The following is an 18,201-nucleotide window of genomic DNA, read 5'->3' as shown; positions in this document are numbered from 1 at the left end:
GTGGTGCCCCATAAATATCTGGCAGTAAAAAAAATCATGGAAAATCAATAAATTGACGTACCGAGATGCGGTTTGCGCCTTTGCGCTCTAGCTGGTGTTGGGGAAGGGGATTTGAATGAAGGGTCATCAACCACTCTTTATAAACTACGAAATATTCTTAATGGCATCTTTACTGAGCCTGCCAAAAACGAGGGAAAACTTTTCCCTAGTTTGTGGGCACTTGAATTAATATTCTCCCTATTGATAAGTCCCATATAGAGCCACTTGAGTGATCTCTACATGTTCCGTGGATTTTTTAAGTGCTCTAGAAAAATGTGTTGCGGGCCACTTCAGTGCTCTAGAAATGTGCGTCACTCAAATGGTCCGTAAATATGCCGCGGATTACTTAAGGTAATCTGGGAATGAGCCGCGGATAACTTGAGTGATGTAAAATCGCACTGGGCAGCCGCTTAAGTGCTCTAAAACTGTGCCACATAATCACTCAAGGGATCTCTAAATGTGCCATTGACCACTTAAGTATTATGGAACTGTGCCGCGAGTCAGTTGTGATTTGTGGATGTGCCGCTGACTTACTTGAGCAATCTGAAAATGTGCCACGGGCCGGTTAAATGCTCTGGAATTGTGTCATGGGTCACTTACGCGATCTCTGAATGTGACGCTTAAATCTTCATTTTTACAAAATTAGGTTTGAGATGGCTGGCCACATCAGATAATCTCGAAGGCCATATTTTGCCCGTGGGTCATGAGTTCGGCATGTATGGCCTGGAGGATCGAAACGAATGTCTTGAAGAGAAATTTCGAGTTCTTAACTTTCAAATAGCACAAAAAATATATATAATATAATATTAACAGAAATTTCTTATAATCTTATATATAAATGTGAAAGTATGCATGTTTGTTCTTATTATACATTTATATCAGAGGTCTTCAATTTTTTTTTAGTTGCGAGCACTGCCTGTACCCATCATCTAAAGAAGAGCACCCTTACGGCAAATTTGACATGCGAATGCACGAAAAATCAGGATGATTTCAATTTTTGAATGCAATTTGTACAAGTTGTTTAATTGGAACGTTGATCAAGTGCTCGCGAGCATGAAATCGGACACGAGCATCGAGCACTCTGGGTACTTCGGGGGAGCACCGTGGTGCTCGCGAGCAACGGCTTGAAGAGATGCCTGCTTTATAAAAATGCCCACCGTTGATCGTATCACTCGAAATTCTGTTTTAGGATTCTTCGCCAATATGTAGCAGGAATCCTGTGAGCAAATCACGGGAGAAAATATTTTTATTAAATTTTTTTTATCGCAGGAATTTCTTGTATTCTTTTTTTTTTTGGAAGAGGGGGAAGTAATATATCCGAAAAGGCATAGATAATTAAAGAACATACCGGAATGCTGAAAAATATCTAGGTAGGCCTATAAGAAAAAAATTAATACAGTTAATCTGATCGGATACAGATCAATGCAGTTGTTGAAAATTTCAAGTTGATGAAAATTTAGAAGGAAAGAAAATTTGAAATTAATGAAAGAAGTAATTCTCCAAAATGAATGAAAATTAGGACTTGATGAAGCGAAATAATCTAAGAACTAATGGAACTTTAAAATTGTGTGTGTGAAGAGTTAAAAATAAGAAAAAAATTAAGAAATAATTCTAACGCGTTCAATGAAAATTTGAAAGTAATGAAAGAAATTATCTAAGAATTGATGGAAAAAAATCCGAGAATTTATGAAAGAAAGAAATAATCCGAGATTTAATGAAAATTCAGAATTGATAAAATTTGAAACGAAAGTATTGAGCAAATTGGGCGGCTCAGCCCTCAGGCGGGGGAGACTAAGAGTGGTTCAAATTTTTCATCAACGTTTTTCGATCGTTTTTCTACTTTCTTATCAAATTTATAATCATTGATAATGAAGAGATATTGAAAAATTGAAAGAAAAAAAATATAAAGTGCCTTTTTCCTTTTTTTGGTGATACCATGACAAGGCAGAACTTTTGTGAATGTCTCGGACGTCTCCATAATTTCCTCTCGACATGCAATAATCAACCCAACCGTTGAGAAATTCAGTTCCTTTATTTCGTCTTTATAGCGGGAATAAGAATGCAGGATAATTATGATTATTACGAACCAAATTATTTTCCACATTTTTCGAATTAGCTAAATCCTATTAAGGTGTTACAGTTTCTATTTGAAAAATCAACTATTCCTATCCATACCAGCTTATTTATCTGCTTGCGGAGCTCCGACGAACGCAGAAATGACTCTTCCCCGAAGTCAGTTCTGTGGTTTGCTGCCTCTGATACAGCCATTCTTTGGTTGACCATCTGCGCCGTTGATATTCAGTACAAATACGAAGTTAAACCAATATTTCCAGCTTTGTGAAAATGTAGGCTACATTCAGAGACGGTGCCGGGGCTAGAGACACCCAATGCCACTTCTCGACTTAACACTTTGCTTCGGTCAACTGCAAGCCCGATTCCCTTAATCGAGCGAGCCGTGACGTCTCACGCTCTTTAGGATAGGGATCAGGCTATGGGTCTAGGATCAACCTCAGCACATGTTGCAGGTGCTCTATCGAACCATCTCTGCACGAAATCCTACAATTCGCTCAACCAGCTCAACGGAGATTTCCTACCACTGGAAAAATTTCCGAAGTTGAACTCAACTGAAAGAGGAAACGAAGTCAGACAACCAACCTTCATCCGAATGACCTTCATCGTCGAAACTCCAGGTAAGCATTCGAAAGAAGGTCTTTATATAATGTAATAGTACCAGAGGAAGTTCATCTGTTGCCACAACAATGGATTGCAACAACGGGACAAGACCTATCTCAATAATCAGGTCAAAATCGTTTTGCAATAATGGCCCAGCTGGATTAACTGACCTGCGTTACACAGTATCTAACGAGAATTCCATTTAAGTTGAAACCACATGAGCCTCGGTTCCCTTTCTCTAAGGCCTCTCCCTTCAATTATTGAATATTTTTATTCATATGCATAAACGCGACAGTACCCAATTGTCCGGGGAAAATATGTTGTAATGTGTAAATTAAGCACATGAAGTAATAATTCCTGGAGGTATCGGGCATTCAACTCCCATTTATGTGATAATAAACACTTCATTATTAAAATACCGTAATGTTGTACTCCATTTCCAACTTCCATACTGCTTTCAGATGATATTTCGAGATGTTTTTTTTAAATCCCAAACCATTGTAACAGGTAATTGAAAGATATGTGAGTATAAAAAAGATAAATAAAATAACTTCTGAAAAATATTTAAATTCCACTATTTCTCTGAGAGTTAGAGAATGTTCCAGTGGCGTCGGAGCCAGGGGTGCTGTGGGTGCTCGAGCACCCACGGAAGCTTGTAGAACGGGTCCGAGCACCCACAGAATGGATTCAAAAATCGAAATTTCCTACATGAACCTTACGACGTGCATCCACAGGTTTGAAACACTTCCGACGCCCCTGGAATGTTCCATTCTTGTTATTTTTGTGTGACTAATATATCAACCAAAGATTAATTCGTTAGGAAAGATAAAGCCTCCTTTGAAATTGAGAGGCTTAAGATGATAAGTATTGCAATGATGAAATATGGATGCATGTGGTTTGTCAGAAAACAAAAAAAAGTGCGTGTGGTTTCGTTTTGGTAAGGGAAAAATTATCGCTAATCTTTTTGTCGGTATGGCGACGTCATCTTTTGTAAACATGTATAAATGACGTCACCATAAGAGCGACGAGTATCCCAGTTTTCATTTCCTTGAAATCGTTTCTAGATGCCTTTATCTGGAGCATGGTAATCCTTTTTCTATATTGTAGAACTGGCAGAAACAGCGTTGCATGTATTGTGACCACTGCAGCCAACTATCAAAAAAATCAAAAGAAAATCGTCATAATTCTCTAAATTGTTTCGGTTTCTCATCTTAAATCGGAGTGCAGCATAAAAAATGTGTGCAGGAGCAATATGTCCTATGCATTGGCGTACGCAAAGGAGAGGGGGGGAGGTTTAAACTTCCAACCCCCTCCCTTGAGCAGAGATTATAGTGTTATTTTACTGGGGAAAAAGGTAAAAAAAAAACCCTCGAGAAAATTCTGCGTACGCCTATGATATTAACAAATTTTGAGTGCCATAGCTATGTTTGCTACAGAATTTCAGTGATCATGGGCGACTCCAGCTTACCTGTCACCTGAGTGCGAAGCCTCATGTGCCGCCCCCTAGAGGCGAACCTGGTAAGAGGCTGACAGGGTTCCAATCTTGGGGAACCTCGAGATAAACCTGTTTTTTTAGAAGGAAGCCGAACACCATTGTTTAGCGTCCAAAATGTTCGTGACCATACGTCCGGCATTAAAAATAAATTGTGTGATTGGCACGTATTCCCAAGAGATCTTGCTATGGATTTGAAGCAGATTTTTCTGCTTTTTAGGGTCTGTGGTGCTCCAGGAACCGGACAAGTGAGAAGCAGAATTTTTCCTTTGCCTTTATTTGACCGTTCTGGAAAAAATAATAGGTAAGGGAACCAAAATGCACACTCGCCTCTTTGTAATAGCGTACATTGGCGGCGTACATTGGCCATGCTACCCATTGCGGCCACACGCTCAAGAGGGGTGCTCCTCTCTGAGCTAACCACCCCAGGTAGATTACTACCTTGTTTCTAGTATCATGGTCCCAGGCTCCTGTCTATTTTTCCCAAGTTTTCTCATCATCTCCGTTGTCGAGGTATGGCTCAAAAGTGTGATGTTAATTTTTACTGTGTGAAATTTTTAAAAATTTTGGACTAAAGTCTACGCTGCCGCTCCTTACAATCTGCGTCCGGGTGCACCGCACCCCTTGCACCCTCGCTTAAGCCGCTCCTGAGACAGGGCTTGGGGACATTAATACCAGAAATAAGAATGTACTCTATCACAAGGAGCAAGTGTGCGTTTTGATGTCCACATCTAGTAATTTTTTTGGAACCGTCAAATGAAGTAGAATTAATAGTTCGGCTTCTTACTTATTCGATATCTGGCGCACCAGAAACGACTTCAAAAATAATTTTTAAATCAGTCACTTCGTTATATTTTCTCTTCACAGGGTAAGTTATAGTAACGATGACTCATCAGCAAGAGCTGAAATGTGAATCCAGTTACCTGGCCTAATTAAAAATGGTAAAATGACTGGGCCAAAAAACAGAACAAATATTATTAAAAGCGAGATGTATGGTAAAGCACTGTCAGCCTCCCGCAAGAGTCTTTTTTAGGGGCGGCACATGAGGCTTTGTGACCGGGCGGCAGTTAAGCTCGAGTGGACTTCCCGGCAGTTATGTTACGATAAATGTCATCAATCGGTTATTATATATATAACAGGTTATTATGCATATTTACCAATCGTCTTGGTAAGTTTGATAAATTTATCACTTTTACAGGCGATTGTGCATAATAACCAAGTATCATTACTGACTGATAAATACTTGAAATTTTTCCAATTTATTTTTGATTATGTATAATACCCGAGTGTAATTGAAAAAAATTCCCAATGAATCTAATACGTGTGACTAATACTAATACTATACGAGCACTGATATAATGATTACAAGGTTTGCGATCGTACCACGATGTGATGATAATTTACATGTATCACGTATAGTGTATCATATAGTTCGATTTATCATGTTTACCAACGACGCGTAGGTACTATGCATAATCGCCAGTAAAATTGATAAATTTAGGGAAATTTATCAAATTCACCAAATACTTGATAAGTATATGCATAATATTTAGTATTTATTACATTTACCGTAACAATTAACAACTGTGACCCAAGTCCCTCGGAGTCGCAGAGTTTCTGTGTCATATATCATTATTAGAGCCCGGAAGTTCAGGCAAAATGCCATAAATGCCTTTTATTGCCTATTTTCAAACATTTCTGGTAAAAATGTCTTTTTTGAAATTTTCGTGACATAAATGTGTGTGTGTGTGTGCCTATTTTGATTTATTTAAGTTTATTAGTGAATTTAAGAGGCCATAATCTGTAAAACTTGGATATTTTGAGCATTGAGAACTTCAAAAAATTGCTCTTTTTAAAAATTTCTAATTCTCAGTATTTATTATCATCAGAAAAAGCCCCCCCCCCCCCCCCAAAAGACCCATTTAGACGGAAACAAGTGATCTGACAGATTGGTGTTGCCACGCATTAACTTTGCTTTGACCGGATGGCATTAGACACATGAATGAATTTGTTTCACATGAACGAAGCCCCAGTTAGAAAAGCAGAGGAAAATTAGAAATTTTTGTTTCTCCACATGCTTCTCATAATATGTCTCGCTCAGGCATTCGACTGCATTGCATGTGTATAGTGGACCGATGATTGTCCCAAGAGGTCATGAATTGACGTTACGGGTCACACAAGGGGGATTAGAGCAGACATGATCTGGGGGCCCATGTTGTTTTGATTTTGCTATTTTTGCACCATAAATGCACCGTAAACAGCCATGGCTATTTATTAAACATACATATTCAGTTTTCGATTAAATTAACCAGAGTCGCCCTTAGGGGTGTGTGACAGTTGCGTCCACACAGGGCCCCCGCACTTGAAGGAATCTCGCATATGTTTTAATATAAAAGAAGTTAAATTTTTTTTACAAAAATATACAACAAGATGGCCATGTTTCAACTATAGAAATGATAATGATTATTGCAAACATAATACAAAACCAGAATTATTGCCCAGCTCGAAGAAGCCAACAGACATTTTCTCTACCAGCTTCGCGTCTGGTAGTGGTGGCCCTGGAATTGACCTAATCCTGAGGATGTACTAACATTTTATCGTGGGCTTGAAATAAATCCAACTTGGATAACAATGCAGTTATTATAAACTATAATTAAAACAAGGGATGGATTAAGTGGAACCAATTTTTAAGCTAGTTTTTTGGACCCTTAATATCTTTGTTTTTAGTTATTTTTTCTTCCTTCCAAAAATAATAAATGCCTTTTTTAGTGCCTATTTTAAACATTTTGGTGCCTCTTTGCCTGCCTATTTCGACCATTTTTAGTGCCTAAACTTCCAGACTCTAATCATTATATTATATGCAGGGGCGGGCTTAAGTACTTTGCGGCCCGGTGCAAGAATAAGCTTTGTGGCCCTCTAAAACGGGTTTCTGAATTTTCCAATGTGCATAGGCACCCTCGTTTACGTTAGCTTTACATTGGCAATTGAGAATAGCTATCAAACTACTATTTCATGGTCATAAATAAGCCATTCTTCAATAAATTTGGATAATAGTAAGTGCTGCCCAGCGAAAAAATTGCAAGTGTGCCCTCCAGGCACTTAAAGGTTGGAGGCATTCAGGGCTAGAGAACCCAGTGGCGTCGGAGCCGGGGTTGCTGTGGGTGCTCAAGCACCCACGATAATTTGTGGCACGCATCCGGGCACCCCCAGAATTGATTCAGAAATTAAAATTTCCGATATAAAACTAAAGACGAGCACCCACAGTTTCGAAACACTTCCGACGCCCCTGAGAGAACCCATTATCTATACACAGGGCAGCAATTAAATACTCTTTCAGTCGACAGATCTAATTCATATATGTATAGATGAATTGACATCATCATCACCGTGCCCCCGAGACTTTCAAGTCTATCTCCGCCTATGCTAAACATGCATATACCTCCTTCTTTTAATTTTTAATAAGTTGATAAAATAAGAATTTAGCGGCGCTTTCCTCTGGTTCAGCGCCCGGGAACCAGATCCGCCTGTACCACCCTAATTGGCTGGGAAGGAGGGGGGGGGGGAGGGGAAGGGATCTGTCAAAACCCTAAACCAGAGGAGGATTCCACGTCCGAATCCTGGAGGTTCTCTATCCAGGACAGAATTTTAAGCAATCGCTTTGTTAAGTCGAAACCAAAATGTAAATCAAAGTGGTTTATTACATTTCTGCGGCCCGGTGCGGTCGCACCCTTAGCACCTGCCTAAGTTCAGCCCTGATTAAATTTATGTATCTGTAAAAAAACCGTTCTCTATCAAAAACAATAACGACTTGGCGCCCTTTAGCGATGTTTATGGCAACCGCTTCATCGCCAAAGCTTCTTCACGGGCGCACAAAGCGACGAAAACAAGATGCATCATTGCATTTCATCAAAACTGAAGCGTGTGGACGGGCTCTTCTCTTTCTACATCATACCGCTGTTGTTGTTGTTTTTTATTAATGCAACTTGCCCTAATGTCCTTTACACGCGGAGGATTAGCATGTCTTCGGCCAGCCCTGGTTCTTGTTCGAATCTCTTGAATAATCTATCGTGTTCGACAGAGCTGAAAAAATCTCTTTTAACAGTCCAAATAACCCGTGGTATTTCGTGTGAGTGAAGAAAACTTGGGACGCCGCGTCTCCCTCCCCTTGTTGTTATTATTTAGCGGTGAAGAGAGAGATAGAACTTGTGTGTGTTGTGCGTGTGTTTGTGTGTGGAAAAGAATTTATCCATCAACGATAACTTTTTTTTCAATTAGTTCTCAAAGACCACATTTACTTACGACTTAACAAAACACTTTATTTATAATTGTTATTTCGTGGACCAAGTCGTTCGTTGTGTGTTGTGATTACTCCAAGTGCTTGTGTGGATTCTCACTCTTATTTAGGTATGTATCATTCTTCAATTGCAAAAGTTATTTTCTACAATTTTCAACCACAGTTAACAAAAAGGTACTCTATTGATGTTTACATATGAACATTTATATCGAAAATTTTTAAAAAAGAAGAAAATATGATACAAATTAAAAATTCCAATTAACACATCAATCAAATACAGTATATCAATAAAAAAAATACCCACTACATCAATTTCTTTTCTAATTTTTTAAAATTATTATTTTAGAAAATACATCTTTTAGTGGTGTCATTTCAGTACAAAATACGTACTATACATAAGTAATAGGTACTATACATAAGTAATATTATGCTTCAGTGCAAGGGAACAGGGGGAAAATAGGTGCATAGGTGAGAAAAGCATATAAGTGAATTGCATTATTATGCTTAGAGAGATGTAAAATTCTTTGAAATAATCTTTAGAAGAATATTCTCATCGAGGAAAACATTTTGAGAATATTCTCTGTAAGGACTACTATTATAAATTACTTGAGAATATATTCTTATTATTCTTGATGAGAATATTATCCAGTTATTTATAATAGTCCTTCCAGAGGATATTCACAAGAATATTTATAACAATATGTATATTATAATCAATAATTTTTATAAGTAACTTCAGAATATTCTCATGGAAGAGAATGTTCAAGAATATTCTCTGGAAGGACTTATAAATAACTTGAGAATAATTCTTATTGTTTTCGATAAGAATATATTCCAGTAATTTATATTAGTATTCCTAGAGAATATTCGTTTATCCCATCATAAAAATGGTAAAAATTGAAGTTTGCAGCCTACGATATTAAACTTTAAAAGCAAGAATATGAAACCAACATGCAAGCGAAACACAGAATTTTAGGTATGTTCATTGAAGAAAATAAAAGTTCTGTATCTTCTCTCTCGTAAAATGAAGGTGATTTTGCAAATAGCATCTTTTGCCAATCAACTTATGTTTAATTTCTTGCTGTGAAATTATTTCTGAAAATTTATCAAATTTTATAAATAAATTTCTTTAGAAGTAAAAATCTTTGAAGTCTTTCAAAATATGAATAACTTTAAGTACTTTAAACTTGAAATAACAAAACTCACCATGACAGAGAATATTGTCAAATTAAAAGCTGTCATTATGCGGTGATTATGCCAAAAATTGTTTTGTTTTAAATGATTCCAGCAATGAAAATTGAGGTATATTTCATAATATAAACAGTATTAATAGAATTTATTTTTAATTATATGAAAGAAAAATGAATATTCTCAATTATTCTCAATTTTTTACATCCAGGAGAGTATTCTCAACTCACATCTCTAATTATGTTATGTAGAGTGTAGAAAATAGTCTTGTAACTGAGAGAAATGTGCAAGCGAGAGATCACAATGCTTTTTTTACCTAGAAAGAGTTGATTCCTTGTCAGTGTCATTTTTGGAGAGCTGCTGAAATTTTATGTGAGAAATGTACAAGCAAACAACACACACACAGATGGAAACTACTGTATTTTACCATTAATTGATGATTGTAGTTAATTTTAATCTACTCTCACTAACTAAATTGCTTTGTTGAAATATGCTAACAGCAACATTTGCATAGCAGCATTTGTAAAAAAATAATTTTCAGTGGGCTATGTGTTCATGGAAGTGAACCATAGACGATTTCTTATAAATCCTAAATTTAAACTGTGACATATGGCATGGATATACAACACATTTCCAAATACCTATTAATCAATTTTAAAATTACATTGCCATATATGGAATGAAAAAATAAGAAAATGGAGTTACTGATTTCCAATACATTTTACTATAATGCATATTGTGTTGCCATATAATATATGACATGAGATTGTCACTTTCTAATATATTCTAATATTGTATCACATGATTATGTATGAATTATAAACGTCTGATTAAGTTTTATCATTGCAGTGCATGGCATGAGAATTGCAAATTTCTAATAAATACTGGAATTATATTGCAATTGATGACATGGGTCATTAGCTCCAAACATATTCTAAAATAGGATTGCAATATGTGGTATCATTTATTATTTGGCATTATGAATTACCACTTTCTAATAATTTCTAAAATTGTATTATGATACAATTCATTGCATTGCATAACTGAATATGCTCAGTGTAAATTTTTATTGTAGAGGGCAGGTGCATTTAAGTGTGATATATGTTCTAACAAAACATTGAAGTGCAAAAGTGAAAAAACGAGAAAAATGCACAGTAAATTTGTGAAGGCTAAATGCATTTTTGTTTCTTCTTGAAATGTAATTCCTCTTCGACATAAGGCCTATTACCAGTTGCGAGCACTGCCTGTATCCATCCTAAAAAAGAAAGCACTCGTTTAGGCAAGTTCGACATACGAATGCATGAAATAAAGATGATTTCATTCCTAAAATGCAATTTGTACAAGGAATTTAATTCAAACGTTGATCAAGTGCTCTCAAGCAACGGGTTGAAGGTGCCTGCGATACACTTATTGGTTGCATTTCTCAATTATGTGTTCAAGGTAGCATGACAAAATGCTCTTTAAAAAGAAATTTGAAAAACAAATTTAAAATTAATTGTAATTAATTTGGGTAGATATATTTACTTGAGCCATTTGAGTTAGGGACCTTCAAGTCATAATTTGAAAAAGAATCATTATAAAAACCATTTAAAATCATTAAAAATGAGGAACACAAACAAAGAGAATAAGAAATAACTATATGTGACAAACTTTTATTTAGCCCAAATTTTAAATATCCATAGAGAAATTTATAGAGAGAAAAATTTCTATTAAATATAATTATGTATAGAGTTTCTGAATTATTGGAATTCTGAGGGCAGAGATTACAAACCTATAAAGGGACATAAATGTGTTCCTCCGGATAAATTGGCAAGGGGTTAAAGAGATAATATGGTGATTGAGTATCTTCAAAATTGCTCCTACTTATGGGAAAAATCTTCGAATTGAAGTATCATGTGGATATGATAAGCAAAGTGTGTAAGGGGTCATTCAAGTATTACGTCAGCATCGGGGGGGGGGAAGGGGTTTCTGATTTGCTGACTTTTGATGACAAGGAGGGAGGGGGGTTTGAAGGTTACTTACGTCATCAACCAGCCCATTTTGAAGATATGAAATATTCTAAGTTGCTGACGGGGGGAGGGGGGGGGGGGTCAGTGTTTTGCTGACTTTTGCTGACAAGGATGCAGGGGTCAAAAATGGCTGAAAATCTGCTTACGTAATACTTGAATGGCCCCTAAGTTTCAAAGATTGTTAATATGAATTAATTACTTTTCTTGTTATCACATCTCATTAGGTTACTATATGTATGGTTATTGATCTTCATAAAGATCTCCTAGAGATGGGGGAGCGGGGTAGGTGTGTCCCATTATTCAATGTTCGATGATCTTTATAAAGGGCCAGACTTCCATTTTAGGTGGGGGGGGGGGGATAGGCTCTGAGGGAAGCAACCATTTGAAGCCTTAGAGCTTAAACTATATAGGAATAGAGATGTTTGGTGAACAAAGTATTTGAAAAGTAAAGTAACAACGTAAATTTGAACAAAGTATTCTCGTTGCCTAGATTCTAGGCCCTAGAATACTTTGTTCAAAATTGGAAGGCCCTGGGAGAACTCCACACTCACCATGCAGAAATCAACATCAGTTTTGACGAGTCATTTTTTATTGTTTCAGAATATTTCTAAGAGTAAGGATAAAAGGTAAGGATGAATCCTGTCATATTTGGAAAAAAAACCACGAATAATAACATTTTAGTGTAAAAATTCAATTGATAAATCAAAGAATGGAACAAAATTTTTTGTTTATAAATGGGTCTAAAAACGATATAGGCTTAAAACTTACATAAAGCACTAATAAGTTAAATAATGCATTGTGCATATTTCATTGCTTATTTGCTTTAATAAATTTGTACTTGAACTTAGCTCAATTTGAGAAAATATATCAGTTATATCATAAAGGTGCTAGTGCTTCCGATTTACCCGTAAGCCTTCCTATTTTTCAGTCTATTAAAATCTTCTGGTCGGAAATCCAATACTTCCGATTTTTCGTTATCTTCATAGAAAAATCCCTAAAAGTAATCAAATTGAGCTTTGCTTGAAGGGAAAATCCCTAAAGAAAATACTCTACCAGTTCTTGCAATTTCAGGCTGACCCCGTTTTCTCAGGCAAAATATGGGGAATCTAGATTTCAAGTACGAAAAATTGGTAATTGTCGCCAAATATGATGCCAAAAGCAAGCAAAGTGGCTAATTATAGCTTAAAAAATCGGAGCAGGGAAAAATGCGTCCCGGAAAAATGGGCTTTATATATGGTCACCGATTGAAATTTCAAAAAGTCCCCGGTTTTTCCCTTTTTATTTGTTTGATATGCTTTCTTTGATGGGAATGTGTCATCACGGGATAAACTACAGTTTTTTTCAAGTAAAAGTACTACTACTTTTTCAAGTCTGTGAATTGGCACCTATGTTATATTAAGGCTTTTGTAGTGATAATAGATTCTACACCAATCTCTCCCAGCCAAGGAAGGGTCACTGCAGCTGATAGCCCTGCTTAATTCAACCGTAACCGTATATATAGATCCTAGTGATCTACTACTTTCCAAATGCTGGGTTCTACTTTTTCATAGATACAACAGTCGAATCCCGTTACAACGAACTCCAAGGGACCGGAAGAAATCACTTCGCTGCAACGAAATTTCGTTATAAAGTAATTACAGGTTTATGCATTGCTCCTATGTAGGCTTATCTGGGGAATAAAAAAAGTGTTCGTTAAAACGAGATTTTCGCTGTGTCGGTATTCTTCTAAACGAGATTCGACTGTAGCATTGACTACTACTACTTCACCAAACACCAACTCTGGCCATATCGCTATATTGCAATTTACTGCCATTGGCTGGAAGTGAAGGCGCTGTCTATCGGTGGTCGCCTCGAGTTCGTTAGGGAAAATATCTTATCGATATCCTAACTTGGGTTCGAACCCGGGACCCTGACAACAACCTTCACGATGGTAGACGAGCATCTCACCACCATGCCACTCGGGCACTGTATCATTGACTAGCTGTGAACAATATAGTTAAATCTCTCAGTCGAGAGACAGAGCAGGCCTATGCCTTATGTTCAGTTATACACGTAGCCTATCCAATCATAAAGATATGGCTTCATTCACTTTGTTTGCTTTTCTTTAATTTAAATTACATGCTATAAGCCTGCATCATTCATTTCACATGCAAATTTCAACATGGAAATATGAATGTGATTGATAACCAATTTTTAAATTGATAAGGATGCTTTATAACACTACCATATCATTTATAGTTTGCTTTCTGGATATGTTGTTCTTACAAGAAGACTAGAAACGAATGTATATATTTAGTATCTGATCAGGGAGTTTGAACCACATTAGGATTTAAGATTTCAAATCGAAATATAACATGCAGTTGAGCACTTTATCCACTTATAGGGTTTTTCTCCAATCAGTATTTGTGCAGTCAATGGGACTCAGAATATTATCCATTTATTTGGTTTTCCAGAATCCACTTATAATGTTAAGTAATACGACTTATACTTTGGTTATAAAAAAAATTGCCTGTATAAAATATTAAAAAACCTATATGTGTGTAGATATCGTCATGCGACATTTTAATGGAAAGAAATACAGCATTTCGTGATTGTACTCTCGAAATGTTTGCTGTGATTCATTTAACTAAGGCTATATGTTTCAGCTCTTGGTTATTTCTATCATAGGCGAACGCAGAATTTTCTTAAAGGGGTGGGGGTTAACGTTTTTTCCTGCAAAATAACACTATAATCTCGGCTTGGGGGGGGGGGGGTGGTTAGAACCCCAAAACCCCCCTTTGCGTATGCTAATGATTTCGATCACATATTTACACCCTAGATCAGGGATTGATAAATCGAAAAAATATTTAGGCGCCATCCCAATTTCTTAGGAACCAAGCGTGGCACTTCTTGGAAGAGAAACGGTCCTATAATGTTTTCTCTTACTTTTCCCATATTAAAAGACGTAGTGTAATGAAATCAGAAAAAATTTTTGTCACCGGTTAGACTCCAATTTAACAACCACATTTAGAAAATTTTAGGGGCCTGTACCAATTTCCTTCGTGTAGTTACTAAATTGCAGGCTGACAGCAGCACAAAATGTTTGGAACTTATAGCAGCGTATCTGCCAACATGAAAAAGGGTCACTACGCCCTGAAAATAATCAGAAGAATCATTATTTTGGACTTTTTTTTGGCGTAAGTTGGGTATTCCAAGGTACACGATGCTCCAGTATTTGTGAAAAATATTAACAATTTTATATTCACAGTTGCTTGGTATGTTTCAGCACTTGGTTCATCAGGGGACTGACTGCATAGATTGTTGCAATTACTAGTGGAGAATGCAAAATGTGTGTCAAGGTCATAGACAAAGATTTGAAACCACACTCAATTGCAAAAACTTTATAAATTTATAAATTTTTTTTTCACTCCATAAACAACAGCTAGAGAATGCAATACTATTAAAAATATTTCAAGTGTTTCAAGGTTTGCTATGATAAAAAAAGATACAGCAGCTTCCTCTACATAAACGTCCATATGTCCATTCATTACGTCCGTGTATGTCCAATCCCCTACCAGTCCCGTGTTAAGGCATGGGCACGGGGGGCCTCACAAAAATGAAATCTGGTTGAAATTTTCAAGAATTTGCCTGGTAGGGCCTCAGAAAAATCACTTGGCCCGGAGGCCCATGATGCTCTTAAGTAAGACGGCCCTGTCCCCTACATATATCCATTCATTCCAATGTGTTTGATTAGAAGTTTGAGGGGCAAGACCAAAAAAATTCATTTCGATCTGTCGTTATTTCTTCTGTGTGATTTTCAAGCTTTCACACGGTCATTTCAATAAAACAAAATGCAGCTGTGCATCGCTATACGCGTCTGGCATCAGATCTGGATTGATATATTATGTTTGGCAATCCCAAAAAAAGCGAACTTCATGGTTCAACGAGTATATTTCCAGGTAACGCTTATTGTTATTTTTCATAAACTCATAAATCATTCATTAGGTCAGACTCCTTGGTTCGAATCCTGATCAGAAGCCAGTGAAGGGAGCTAAAAAAAAGCTACGAAAGGAGGAAACGAAGCTATAACCTTTAAGCGCTTGTTGAATTAATGAATTTTCAAAGATTACTCATGCGCTGTAAAATATATATAATCGGGGGGGGGGGGGAGATTCTTCATAACCGGTATCTATTAGATTCTGTTGTCCATACTGATCTGATAGTACGTATTTCATCAATCGATCCGGTCCTCTTCAATCCCAGGCCTAGATTTATGTTTTTGATTATGGACTCAAGTTCTCCATCGTTTCCCCCCCGACACGGTCACTGGTCAGTGTTTCGTCACCTGAACCAAAACTCGTAGTGCAAGGGTGCTCAACCTACGGGACAATGCGGACCATTTCATTGGTGTGAAAACTTGTCGCTGGCCACTTAAGTGATCTAACTAGAAATGCGGGCCGTTCAAGTGATCGGTAAGTATGCCGCGGGTCGCTTAAGTTATGTGGAAATGTGCCGCGGGCCGCTTGAGTGAGCTGGATTTGTGCCGGGGGGTAAGGAGTGTTACCGAATTTAAAAGTTGAAATGGCACCGCGGGTAACTTGAGTGATGAAAAATTGCACCGCGGGTCTCTAAGTGCTCTGAATCTGTGCCACACGCCACTTACGCGATCTGTAAATATGTTGCCGGGGTCACAGTGATCTGTAAATATGTCGTGGGCCACAGTGATCTGTAAATATGTCGCGGGCCACAGTGATCTTTAAATATGTCGCACGTCACCGTGATCTGTAAATATGTCGCGGACCACAGTGATCTTTAAATATGTCGTAGGTCACAGTGATCTGTAAATTTGCCGTGGATCACGTAAGTGATGTGGGACGGTAACCAAAGGTCTCGCACACTGTAGGTGTTTGAGCGATGTGGAACTGTATAAAGGTTTATTGGACTTCCGGTTGCACCCTCCACCTTCCCAGGAAAAGCTTCGAAATATTCTCTTGTTGGAGATGTGAAGCGGGGTGTTATATACAGGTCCATCAATGTACCAAAGGTCACAGGTCATCTGTAAATGTGTCGTGGATCGCGGTAGTGCTCTGGAACTGTGTCGTGGGTCACTCAAATGGTCTTTAAATATGTCGCGGATCACTTGAGTGATCTGTAAACGTGCCGTGGGGTCATTTGAGTGATGTGGAGCTCTGCCACAGACCGCTTAAGTGCTCTGGAACTGTGTCACGGGTCACTCAATCATCTGTAAATGTGTCACTTAAATTGTCTATAAATATGCCGCTGTCTGATAAAGTGTTCTGGAACTGTGCTACGAGTCACTCAGTGATCTGTAAATATGCCGCAGGTAACTTAAGTGATGTGGAACTTCTTGCAAGTCACTTATGTGACTGTAAATGTGCCACGGGCCACTAGTTCATTTTTACAAAATTGGGTTTGAGGTCGCAAGGCCACATCAGACGACTCCGAGGGCCACATTTGGCCTGCGGGCGTTGGGTTGGTCGCCGTGTTGGTCGAGTGGTCATAGTGACGAACTCACATCGCTAGGTCCCGGACTCAAACCCCCATCGGCGCCACAGTGGTGGTCCGCGGAAGTTGGTTTTCTGTGGTTCCCAACTTCAAGGAACGAATGCGATCCGATCTTTTCTTTAAAAAGTCTCGCCAAATCGAGCAACAGCCCTACAAACATTACAAATATTCAATCATTATACTTTACTTCTGAAATATAGATGGCAGCACTGGAAAAAAATATCAGACAACACCAGATACGCACTCAAGACTTTTAGGTACACACTTACACTTCTAGCACAACTCACTAGGCAGTAAATTGCCCATGGAGATAGACCTGAGTTGTGCTCGGTTTGAAAGAGAGGGCTTTAAGTTGAGAATGTATGTTTAGCGCAGGGGCCTTTAAAAAACCTTTTCCTAGTCGCGAGCACTACCTGTACCAATCATAAAAAGAAGAGCACCCTTACTGCAAGTTTGACATTGTCATGAAATCAGGATGATTTTAATCCTTGAATGCAATTTGTAAAAGACGTTTAATTGGAACGTTGAAATCGAATGCTTGCGAGCACGAAATCTGACGCGAGCATCGAGCACTCTGAGTGCTTCAGGTAGCAGCACAGCGGTGCTCGCGAGCGACGGGTTGAAGATGCCTGTTGTAAGAGTGTGTTCCAATCCCGAACCTCGGTGAACTGGAAGTAATTAGTAAGCATGTCATATTTTTCCTCCGGGATGATGAAGAAGAAATATGTCAGGGCCCCCCCCCCCACCTTATTACACTGTATATCCCTCTTGCATCATAAAAAATCGCGCGGTAGGTACAAGAAACGCGCGTGCACTCTTGACATGTCGATATTACCGAAGCAAGGAGTGGTGAATTACGATTAAAAGTAATAGTTCACCACAGAGACGCCCTTTAATTCAACCCGGCGGACATTGCTGAATATTTTATAAACTTCCACAGACAAGCAGGTATTTGAACTCGATTTTCGTTGTTGTTTCTGCTTCTTGTTCGTCCCCTTATC

At 37.9% G+C, this 18,201-nt stretch overlaps 1 protein-coding gene across 1 annotated transcript in view; it reads left to right on the top strand.

Moving 5' to 3' along the window:
• Nucleotides 1–8,089: 8,089 nt before the first annotated feature.
• Nucleotides 8,090–18,201, top strand: part of LOC149075635 (interference hedgehog-like) — an 87,800-nt gene continuing 77,688 nt past the window's right edge. The window contains exon 1 of the mRNA XM_089243121.1: nt 8,090–8,608. The gene's annotated coding sequence lies outside the window, so the exon portion shown is untranslated. The remainder of the gene's footprint in view (nt 8,609–18,201) is intronic.

The sequence above is a fragment of the Pholcus phalangioides genome, unplaced genomic scaffold (assembly GCF_987345545.1).
Source record: "Pholcus phalangioides strain wild (caught in Gottingen) unplaced genomic scaffold, Ppha-v1.0 ptg000015l_1, whole genome shotgun sequence".
In the NCBI taxonomy this organism is placed as follows: Eukaryota; Metazoa; Arthropoda; class Arachnida; order Araneae; family Pholcidae; genus Pholcus; species Pholcus phalangioides.
The sequence above is the reverse complement of the archived record's forward strand: the minus strand, read 5'-3'. Positions and strand labels throughout refer to the sequence as shown.